This window comes from Otolemur garnettii, unplaced genomic scaffold (genome assembly GCF_000181295.1).
Source record: "Otolemur garnettii isolate 467f Iridium unplaced genomic scaffold, OtoGar3 scaffold00080, whole genome shotgun sequence".
Classification (NCBI taxonomy): Eukaryota; Metazoa; Chordata; class Mammalia; order Primates; family Galagidae; genus Otolemur; species Otolemur garnettii.
In genome coordinates, this window is record NW_003852475.1 from 1,450,180 (window position 1) to 1,462,263 (window position 12,084).

A 12,084-nucleotide genomic window follows, 5' to 3' on the forward strand; every position below is an offset into this window, starting at 1 on the left:
AACACAGAGCAGTGATTACGTACTGGGGCCAACCCGTGAACAGCATCTTCTCTGCTAGTCTTAACCTACCAGCTTCAGCATTTGTTAAGGCTGCCATGACCACCTGAGTCCATCACACATTGCCTTCTGCCCACCTTCCCACTTTTAAAAATGCCTGAAATGTTCACTTTGGGCTGATTTAATCAATGAGAAGCTGCTGATGGTGCGTGCTAGACTCAGTAAAGATGAAACTATTCAAATGGCTCTCACTACAGAGCCAGTAATGATGCTGCCTTTTAGTAATTACAATTAATAAATAAATAAAAATCATGAAACTCTCTTCTGTAACTTGTTTTGGATGGTGGACCACTTTGGGGATGAATTGCTCAGCATTTCTGGCAGAGGAACAGCAATTACTCAGGACATCCTTGATTGGAAAACAACAAAACCTGCCCCAGGTAAACTTGGAGACAATGAGGGCAGGAGATGTGAAACAGCAGAGAACAGTTTTACCTTCCCTCAGGGACACGTTCCAGCTCTATATTTGAAGTGCTTGGCAGAAAGCTGGAATTCCAGGTGTTATTGTTAATAGGAAGAATCCTGTCATTCCATGCCCATCTCCGCTGAATTCTACCCCATTTCTGGTGACTTGTCAGAGAGAGCCAGGACATGGAACCCAGAGAGGTATTTAATGAGGACTCATCCTCCATTTTTCTTCATGCCTAATGTCCACAGGATCCTGGCTGCTCAAAGTGGAGTGCATATACCAGAAACATCAGCCTCTCCTGAGTGCCCAGGAGAAGGGCAGAATTTCAGATTCCAACTCAGACCTACTGAGTCAGAGTGTAGCCAAGAAATACAAAATGCCATCAAGACTACTATGAAGGTTTGGCGCCTGTGGCTCAGGTGGCTAAGGCGCCAGCCACATACACCTAAGGTGGCGGGTTCGAATCCAGCCCGGGCCCACCAAACCACAATGATGGCTGCAACCAAAAAATAGCCGGGCGTTGTGGCAGGTGCCTGTGGTTCCAGCTACTTGGGAGGCTGAGGCAGGAGACTCCTTTGAGCCCAGGAGTTGGAGGTTGCTGTGAGCTGTGAGGCCACGGCACTCTACCCAGGGTGACAGCTTGAGGCTCTGTCTCAAAAAAAAAAAAAAATAAAAAGACTACTATGAAAATCTCTGTCCACACACACTAGAAAATCTAGAGGAAATGAATACATTTTTGAAATATGACCTCTCAAGCTTGAATCAAGAAAAAATAGAAATCCTGAACAGACCAATAATCAGTAATGAGATTGAAACAGTAATAAAAAACCTCCCAACAAAAATAGAGCCTGAGACCATATGGATTCACAGCTTAATTCTACCAGACCTACAAAGAATTGGCATCTATTCTACTGAAACTGTTCCATAACATCGAAAAGGAGGGAATCCTCCCTAACTCATTCTTGGAATTCAGTGTCATCCTGATATAAAAGCCAGGAAAGGACACAACAAAAAAAGAAAACTACAGACCAATATCCCTTATGATGCATCCCTTTGATGCAAAATCCTCAACAAAATACTAGTAAACTGAATTCACCAGCACATCAAAAAGATGATTCACGATGATCAAGTGAGTTTCATCCCAGAGATGTAAGAGTGATTTAATGTAAGTAAATCAATAAATATGATTCATTACATAAACACAATTAAAAACAAAGACCAAATATTATCATCTCAATAGGGGCAGAAAAAGCATTGATAAAATCCAGAAAAACTCTCAAAAAATTAGGCATAGAAGGAACACATCTCAAAATAATAAAAGCCATATATGACAAACCCACAGCCAAATCATACTGAATGGGGAAAAGTTGAAAGCATTCCCCCTAGGAACTGGAACAAGATAAGCATGCCCACTGTTACTAATACCACTTCTATTCAACATAGTACTGGAAGTTTTAGTCAGAGCAGTCAGCCAAGAGAAAGCAATAAAGGGCATCCAAATTGGGAAAGAGGTCAAACTACCACTAATTACTGATGATATATGATCTTATACCAAGAAAATCCTAAAGATTCTACCAGAAGACTCCTAGAATAAATAAATTCAGTAAAGACTCAGGTTATAAAATTAATGTAACCTGCAAAATCAATAGCATTTCTATTTACTAAGAACAATCAAGCTGGGAATCACAATGAGAACTCGATATCATTTACAATAGCTGCAAAGAAAAAAAAATACCTAGGAATACATACTTAACCAAAGAGGTGAAAGATCTCAACATGGAGAACTACAAAATACTAATGAAAGAAATCACAGATGACCAAACATGTGGAAAAACACCCCCTACTCCTGGATCAGAAGAATCAACATTGTGAAAATGCCCTAACTGATTTACAAATTCAACTCAATTCCCATCAAAATACTAAGGTCATTTTTCAAAGGTCTAGAAAGAATAATCCTAAAATTCATATGAAACTAAAAAAGAACCCAAATAGCCAAAGCAATCCTATGCAAAAAACACATCTGGAGGCATCACATTACCTGATTTCAAGTTATATATGGTATAAAACAGCATGGTGCTAGTATACAGGTAAGACACATAGACCAATGGAATAGAATAGAGAACCCAGAAATGAAGTCATATAGCTATGACCAACTTTTTTTAACAAACCAGATAAGAACATGCTGGGGAAAGGAAATCATATTCAATAAATGGTGCTGGGAAAACTGCATAGCCACATGCAAAAGAATGAAACAATATCCCTATCTCTCACCATATAAAAAAACTAAAAGTGGATTAAAAACTTAAATATAAGACCTGAAACCATAAAAATTCTGGAAGAAACATGTAAAAAACTCTTCTAGACAATGACCTAGTCAAATAATTTATGAATACAAGCCCAAAAGAAAATACAGCAACAACAAAATAAAGGAGTGGGATTTAATTAAACTAAGAAGTTTCCACACAGCAAGGGAAGTAATTAACAATGTAAACACACAACCTATAGAATGGGGGGAAATATATTCTCAAACTATACATCTTAACAAAGTACTAATATCCAGAATCTATAAAGAACTCAAATCAGCAGGAATAAAAACAACCACAACAAAATACATGAATACATGAATGGATTTTTCTCAAAAGAAAAAAGACAAATGGCAAAAAAACACGAAAAAGTTTACTAATTATCAGGGAAATGCAAACAAAACATTACTAATTATCAGGGAAATGCAAACTAAAACAACAATGAGATACCACCATACCCCTGTCAGAATTACCATTATTAGAAAGTCGAGGTCCAGCTCCTATGGCTCAACCGGCTAAGGCACCAGCCACATACACCTGAGCTGGAGGGTTCGAATCCAGCCCGGCCCGCCAAACAACAATGACGGCTGCAACCAAAAAATAGCTGGGCGTTGTGGCGGGCGCCTGTGGTCCCAGCTACTTGGGAGGCGGAGGCAGGAGACTCGCTTGAGCCCAGGAGTTGGAGGTTGCTGTGAGCTGTGATGCCATGGCACTCTACCCAGAGCAACAGCTTGAGGCTCTGTCTCAAAATAAAAAAAAAAAAAAGAAAGTCAAAAGACAAGAGATGTTGACATGGATGGAGTGCAAAGGAAATGCCTATACACTGCTGATGGGAATAGAAACTAGTATAAGCTCTACAGAAAACAGTATGAGAATTCCTCAAAGAACTAAGAATAGACATACCATTTGACCTAGCAAGCTCATGACTAGGTATCTACCCAAAGGAAAAGAACTCATTATATAAAAGACACCTGCACCCAAATGTTTATTATGCCACAATTTATAATTGCAAAGATAGGGAACCATCTTAAGTGCCCATCAACTGATTAGTGGATTAAGAAAATGTGGTAGCATGGAGTACTACTCAGTCACAAAAAGGAGTGTCTTTTGCAATAAGTGGGGTGGAACTGGAGATTATTATCCTAAGTGAAGTATCTCAGGATTGCAAAAATTAATACCACATGTTTTCACCTACAAGTGGGAGCTAAATGAAGGCTACATATGGTCAGAAGGTGGTGTGATGGACATTGGGAATTAGGAAGAGGAGGGTGAGGGTTAAAAATCCACCAGTTGTGTAACAATGTACACTACACATATTCTGGTGACCAGTACACTAAAAGCCCTGACCTCAGTGTGATGCAATTCATCCATTTAACAAAAAAAATTTGTGCACCCCCTCCCTAATTTTTTTGAAATTAATAAAAGAAACTGCTTCTAACAAACTCCCAGTCACTGCTGCCAGCCTGTGGACCATGTTCTGTAGCAAGTGCTTAGACCACAGTGTTTCCTAATTTTCTTGATTATAAAGTTCACCTGGAAGGCCTGCCGAAAATACCTCTTTCTGGGCACAACCTCAAACCCTCTGGGTCAGAATCTCCAGAGAAGGGACTTTGGTACTTTAGGGTGATTGTTAAGGATGGACAAAAAATGAGAGACACTGGGAATCTAGTTTAGAGTTCTAGACCACGCTCTCAGATGCCTGCTCTCATCCTGCCTGAATTTTCTACCTTACAGATGGAAACACACTAGTGCTCCCAACAGGACTGTTTTTTTTTTTCTCAATTTTTCCTCCAAAGACTTGCTACCAAATGCTGTGTTTTAACATCTGGAATTATTTTTGACCCTGGCTCTAAGCAGTTAGGTGTAAGAAAGGACCTTAGAAAGATTTAAATCACAGTTCTAGGCAAAGCTATGTTAATTGCCACCTCCCAGTGGCAATGCTGTTTAATGTTCTTAGTATTTTCAAAACAAAAGGCAGATTCTTGGCTCCAGTGGTTCTGCAGCTTGTTGCCCTAATATACTAATTGGTCTGAGTAAATAATTTTATTTTGAGGAATGACAAAATGCAAGAACAGTGTTAGTAATGAGAGAAATGAATGGAAACAATAACCCCACTCTATCTGGCCTGTAGGAAAATAGCATTTGTTAAGGTTTCCTATGTATTTTAAAAACTGGTAAATACATATATTTAACATAGTAGCCTAAAATTCCTGGGACCTTTGGAAAGGGCTTACCTAGTTTTTTCCTTAGCGTTGGAGTCATTATGAGACAACAGAGATATTAATGCCTGAAGGGTTTCTCTGGTGAGGACTAACAGTGAACTGTAGGCTGGCGCTTCTCCATGGCTTTGCGCCCCAGGAGACATTCCTGGTTGTTATACCTGGGGCGGAGGTGGTACCATCAGCTAGTGGGGAGAAACCAAGGACACTCCATCGTACAATGTCTAGGACACTGTCCATGACAAAAGGTTATCCAGCCCCAAATAATACCCAGGTTGAGACACTCTGATGTAGACCCCACCCTGCCCATATCCTCAGAGCTCAGTGATTACCAACCTGCCACCTACATGCAGCTGGCCCAAAGTTACCTAATTGGTAGAACCATATTTGAGACAATGTTCCTGTATGTCCAAAGCTATATTCTTTTTTTTTTTTTTTTTACTGTTTGGAATTCTTTGAGGGTACAAGGAATAGGTTATACTGATTACATTTGTTAGATAAAGTCCCTCTTATAATTATGTCCCACCTCACCCCCAACTTGCTCACCATATACTGTAAGCACCCCCCATTCCCTTCCTGCCTCCCCTCTCCCTGCCTCCTCATTCCCCTACTTGCTCCCTTGTATTAGCTCATCTACTGCCTTTGTATTAGAATTGAGTACACTGGATTGTATGCTTTTCATCTCAACAAGCTGCCTCCCACTGTCCAAACAGTAATCTTTCCATGCTGGTTCATAGGGGATGCTGCAAATTGCATATCCTATTCTCCGTCCCCAAATTCACTGAATAGCTGCCTCACTTCTTACCATTTTCAAGTTGAGACAGGGAAACAGAGGAAGCACAACATACAAAAGTTTGACTCAGACAGGGATTTGTATCTAGTTTTAAACAGAGCAGCTGAGCTCTTACAAGAATCACATCATTTAAACCGTAATATCTTCTAGGAGCAAAACCTCTAAGACTCAACCACAGAGGCAGAAGTAGTAGGTTGAAAGCAACTAACAATTTCTGACTTGTCCTGCCATGAGAGACAGCTCCTAGAGTCTCCATGGTTTGGGCAGCACTTGACATACTTTGACAGCTAAAGTGTTAAATATTTAAGAGCACTAAATAATGAACACATAATTGAAGCATGGGGAAACCAATCAGACACTGTGAACTCAACTCAATTATGAAGTGTTGGTAACAAGGAGTGAAAGCACCTAGCCCATCCAGGGAGGTCTATAGTTCCATCTACAGATGAAAAATATACACAAATATTATTCAAAGGGTGGACTAGATACATTGCCTCATGTTTAATTTAAAATGCACTTGCATTTCAACCTTAGATGAGCAGTCCTGAAATATCATTAAATGGGAACTTCCATGGAAAGAAAAACTTGCAGTAATCATAATATTAGAATCTTCTTCCCCTAGGGTGTCCATAATCCTAGGACAAATGATTAAATATACTCCCTTTTTATGTGGAAATATCCTGTAGTTACCAGGAACCTCTTATTATAAAGAAAGATAATAAAAAGGGATTTCTTTTAAGGAACCACTTAGAGTTTCTTATAACTGTTTCCTTTATGCATGTAGATGGCCATTAATTTTTCTCTATTAAACTTGCAGAAACTGGAATCATATTTTCCACCAAGTAGCTGAAGAGGCATGGGAGTGAAGCCCTGGGAATGCCCAGGACGTAGGCGACGCTGACCATGGGACTTAGGTTCGGCTCTGTCTTCCTGTCTCACTTCATTCATCCATAGGCCTGGGGAGGGGAAAAGGGGGGCTGGGGTGGACAGTGAACAAGGGAGAGGGGACTGGGGAAAACACTTAAAAAGAAGAGGGAGTACCAGGTATGCTTTAAAACACGTCACAGCTTTCCAGCTGACCTAGCAAAAGAGAAAAGAATGAAGAGGTGTGCACAGTGGAGCTCCAGGTAGAATTTCCCTACCAAAGACAACAAGTTTTTTTTTTTTTTTTTTTTTGAGACGGAGCCTCGAGCTATCCCCCTGGGTAGAGTGCCATGGCCTCACAGCTCACAGCAACCTCCAACTCCTGGGCTCAAGTGAGTCTCCTGCCTCAGCCTCCCAAGTAGCTGGGACCACAGGCACCCGCCACAGCGCAGGCCATTTTTTGGTTGCAGCCGTCATTGTTGTTTGGTGGGCCCGGGCTGGGGATTCGAACCCGCCACCTTAGGTGTATGTGGCTGGCGCCTTAGCCGCTTGAGCCACAGGCGCCGAGCCAAGACAACAAGTTTTAATAAAGAATAGCTGAATGTGAAAGAAAAGGAGAAAAGAATGTTTAACCCCAAAGGGGCATGAGAGATGGGCAAGGCATTTGGAAAGAAAGGAGGAAAGGGTGGGTTGAACAAACAAGCAGAATGCAAACCTACTAGGATGGTCAGCATTCAGGTTGGACAGGACACAGGGAGGACATTTGTACCATGACACATTGAAAGATTGATTCATCTATTAATTTACTCATCAGATCTAATGCTGGGGACAGATTAGGCGTATTTGGTAACTCCTAACTATCCCAGAATTTTAGAATACTAAAGAAGACCAAGGCCTCCTCGCCCCACCCCCAACACAGGACTCCAACAGGACAGAAAGGAGGGGTCCCACAAGATCACTGTTCTGACCACGGTTCATGAAATCACCTGGGAGTCTTTTAAAATAGAAATGTGGGGAGATTCTTCTGTTCTGGGGCAGGTCTGTGAAGCCTGAGTTTGTTAAAGGTTCTCTAGATACCACTGGGTAGTAACATCTGACCTGAAAGGTCCATGCCTAAGAATTCAGTGGTCTTCAAACTTTTTAAACAGGGGGCCCATTCACTGTCCCTCATACTGTTGGAGGGCTGGACTGCGGGCCCCCGGACAAGTCGGCTGCTAAGCAGGACAGGCGGCGGTGGCAAAAACACCCGGCGGAACAGATAAATGTCCTAGATGGGCTGGATGTGGCCTGAGGGCCATAGTTTGAGGACGCCTGTCTAAGATAGTTTGAAAAATACAGAGACTGTAATACTTAGCATTAACTTCTAGATTTGGGAGGAAATGTGGGCAAGAAAGCAAACCTTTTTTTTTTTTTTTTTGCTAAATGTGTCAGTAATTAATTTCTAAAAACAAGACATGTTTTGTGCTGCTTTTAAAAAACACATGTTATAGCAAGCCTATATTATGATAACTTATCTATTAGCAAAATGGAAAAATAGTTGGCAAATCTCTTAAAAATAACATCGTTTGATATATAACTTTCTGCATAATACAGAATTAGTGGTAGCTATAAAGTATGGAGCTTTTGCTCTGTGCCAAGCACATCGGTTAACTCATTTAATATACAGAAACACAATGTGACATGTACTTTACCAAGGAAGAAACTCTGGGTGACTATGTGTGCAAAAGTGCTTGTGTGTGTGTATGTGCATGTTGTTTTCATTAAAAAAAATAAAAGATATCCTAATTGTCCTTGACTGATGCAGAATTTTTTAGGCTATAATTAATATTCTTGTGCTATGCTAATTAAGACTTTTATCAGTTCTTGGGCTGAATATAAATATTTATACTCCTTTTTGCTGGCAGGGTATAGTAGTTGAAGATATCTTTGTGGAGAGGGTAAAGGATGAATAGCGAACAATTGACAGATTCTTCTAAAGTTTAACATTAATGATTAAACGGCGTCATCTGATGACTTACTCAGCAACTCAAACACAATAAAACAAAACTAAATCCGTCAATTAGCATTTTCACCTTCTCTCCTGACAGAACTTAATGGCATCTGCAAAATGCAATTTTCAACCTGGAGCTCTTTGACATTTTCTATTTCCTGCCATGTTTCTCTCCCACCGCTCCTGTTATGCCTGAGAACAGCAGCGTGCTCTACTCCGCGGTGGCAAATGCATCACCTGCCACAGAGAGGAAAGCAATTATTGTGTCCTCGCTAAATCTCAGGGACGACTCTGGTACAGCTCTTCCACTTAAGTGCGTAAACAGCCAACCCAGGACCGGTTTTAAGTGGCTGAACCTTAGCAACAGCAGCTGGCCTACAGGCTGATGTCACCTGAGGTGCCCATTAAGGGTGTGGAAACCTGCCAGACAAGAATGCCTTCCGGTAACGAGGAGAGGATTCCTCCATCCAGGGAGCATGCCCCATTGCCACACACAAAGTGACAAACAGTGGCTGGGAAGATAGTGTATTGACATGCCTTTCCTGGTCCCAGGGTTTGAGGACAGTGACCCTGGTATGCAGCTTAGGCTGGCAGGTTCTGAGATGGGTTTCCAGCTGGGAAGGGTGGCTGCTATTTACAGAACTGTCAGGATTCACACCTCTGCCTCTCCCAGGCAGCTGTATTTAGCTAGGTGTGTGTCACACAAGTGTCAACCCCTGTCTAACATCACCACCTCTGAACAGTCAAGAAAGGAGACTCCAGGTGATCAGGGAAACTCTGCCCTCAGGTAGACTTCAGAGGGTCACCCAGGAGCTTTGTACCTAATGCAAACATCTCAATTGTTTCTAAGCTTCAGAGTCAAGTGCTCTCACTAGATGTGCTCAATGTAACATTTCCTCTTGACTTATTTTTTCGTGTAACTTTGCCTTGCTATGCTAAAGAAATTGCCTTATAAACACTATCAAGCATCTAGTGAAACATTCCATTCTAAATAAATACAACAAGCCTCCATTAACCAGAATCCAACCATTTGATGTGCCTAATTAACCACAGTCAGGTTGAATAGGCCATTTTTAGAATAAAGAATCAATGTTCAAGGACATACGATCATTTCAGCAAAAGAAGCAAAACAAAACAAAATTTCAGGACTTTTCCAGGAATCAATTGTCTTTAATGGCCCAGTTTTCTCTCTAGCTTTTTATAGATAGTGAGTTTTTAGAATACAGATTCTAAGACAATATTCATACCCAACATAAAAAGATATAACTGACAAGCTCATGTTTAACATATAAATATTTCGAAAAAATTTTCTTCTTTATCTGAAAAATTTTAAAGGATTTAGTGTTCATTATAAAATAGACAGACATTTATGTTTACCCATGTATCTTTAGCCTCTAGTATTCCAGTATAAAAATGTTAAGGGCTACTACCCTGCTGTTGGGTCTGCTTCTGGGTTGGGGGTGGGGTAGGTGCCATAAGCCGCTCTTCACTTTGCAGATGAGTGACCCGAGGTGGGAGGTTAAACGACTTGCTCAGGGTGAGACAGCCTGTCAATACCCACTACCAATACAGGGTTAGACCCAGGAGCTGGGGGCTGAGCTCCTCACAAGTAAATCCATCACGATGGAGGCCTACCACTCGACACCACCTCTCTGAAAGGTTTTATTTGGAGAGAAAATCGTGGTTTCAAAAAATGGAACTTAAATTGCCCAACATTGGGACCCCCATGCCAACCCTTTTTGGAAATAATTATGAACCTAAAATCAGCCCTCGGTTCTCTGTATTTTCCTTTAATATTCACTAGCAGAATGAACGCAAAGCCTCTGCAAATTAAATCCTCCCCAAATTAGTTCAGAAAGTGCACTTGCTATTACTCTGACTGGAAGCTTCTAGAGTTTTATAGGCCACTTGTGGTTAATTCTTTTCAGAATTGCTCTAGGCAAAAAAAACAAGAGATGATAATGTTTAGATACTTTTCCCCTCCCTTTTTTCGATAAATCCTGGAGTTGAAGAGGTCATTAGTCAGCAGATGGTACACTGGAAGAGCAAAGAGTATGGAGCCACTGGGGGCTGAGTTTGAAGCCTGGCCCAAGGCCCTGAACACATTAGCAATGAACGCTAATTCTCTCCCCTTCCTCCCATGATTAGGAAAAGCCATGGCATTGATGAGCTCAACAAACAGCATGTGGAAATGAAGTCAGGCAGAAAGACTCAATGGTCATCCATTTCTGCAACTACTATTCATATTAGCCACACTCTGTGACCTTTCCAACCACCACTGGCTTACAACCAGAGTTGGAAGTATGGTGATCTGGCCTCTTCCCACTCTCTTTCAGCACCCTCCGTAATCACGTCTGAGTAAGTCCTTAGAGTCAATTGGATTACATTGCTGAAGGCCATACTGCAAGGATGTCTTGTTAAAGAAAACTTCTCAAACATCTTTGGCCAAACTTTTTATACTATTTTTCTGCTCACCTACATAGTGAGGGCTTGCATCCAGTGCTATGAGGAACTAAAAATGGTTAAGTCACAAGGAAGGTGCTCACTTCAGCAGCAAGTGTACTAGAATTGGCACAATACCGGAAAAGATTAACATGGCCCCTGCACAAGAATGACATACAAATTTGTGTTTTGTATAAAAAGGGGGAAAAAAGACACAACGAAGTACCTTACAGCCTTGCAAGTAAATATACAAATCTAGGAGAAGGCACTGTGATAAGGGTTACAGGTGAGAAGAAATTGCTATGAGAAGAGGGAGAGGAGGAAGACCATTACTAATCACCTTGAGAGATTTAGTGTTCCTGAATTGGATACTGGAGCCACTCTGCTTGGATTCAAAGTGGGAATCTGGTGGGGTACAGCTCAGTGGTAGAGCATTTGCAAAGCATGGCTTTTCAACTTATTGGTTGTTTTGACTTGGGCAAGTCCCTTAGCTACTTTGTGCCTTAGCCATTTTGTGCCTCAGTTTCCTCATCTGTAAAATGGGGTTAATACTGATGCTACTTCATGGGGCTTTTAAGAGGATTACATGAATTAATACATATAAAACTATGTATCTTGAAAACTAAATTGATATGGTAGTGCCCGGTGGCACTTAGAAGTATCTGTTATGGGGGGCATGCCCTATGTCAGTGCCGGCTTGGGCACTTTATGTTCATAATCTTATTTCACTGACTCTTCCCAACAAATAGATATTATTATCTCCATTATAAACGACTGATCATGGGAGTCAAATACTTTGTCTGATATCCCATAGGTGGCAAGAGGCCAAGTGAAGATTCACGCTTATGACGATCCAGCTCCCAGTTCATGCTCTTCTATCCCTTCACACTATCTTTTACTATTTCTCAGTATTTGCACATAAAAAGAATTTCCTTCACCTTCATGTTCACATGGATGGAGCTGGAGAATGTTCTTCTGAGCAAAGTATCACAAGAATGGAGGAAAAA

The 12,084-nt window shown here is 41.1% G+C and overlaps 1 protein-coding gene and 1 pseudogene across 1 annotated transcript in view; one reads left to right on the forward strand and one right to left on the reverse strand.

Annotated features, from left to right (window-relative positions):
• Positions 1-12,084, reverse strand: part of NCKAP5 (NCK associated protein 5) — an 807,957-nt gene that overhangs the window by 621,703 nt on the left and 174,170 nt on the right. The window lies entirely within an intron of this gene.
• LOC111726794 lies at positions 11,174-11,268 on the forward strand (annotated as a pseudogene).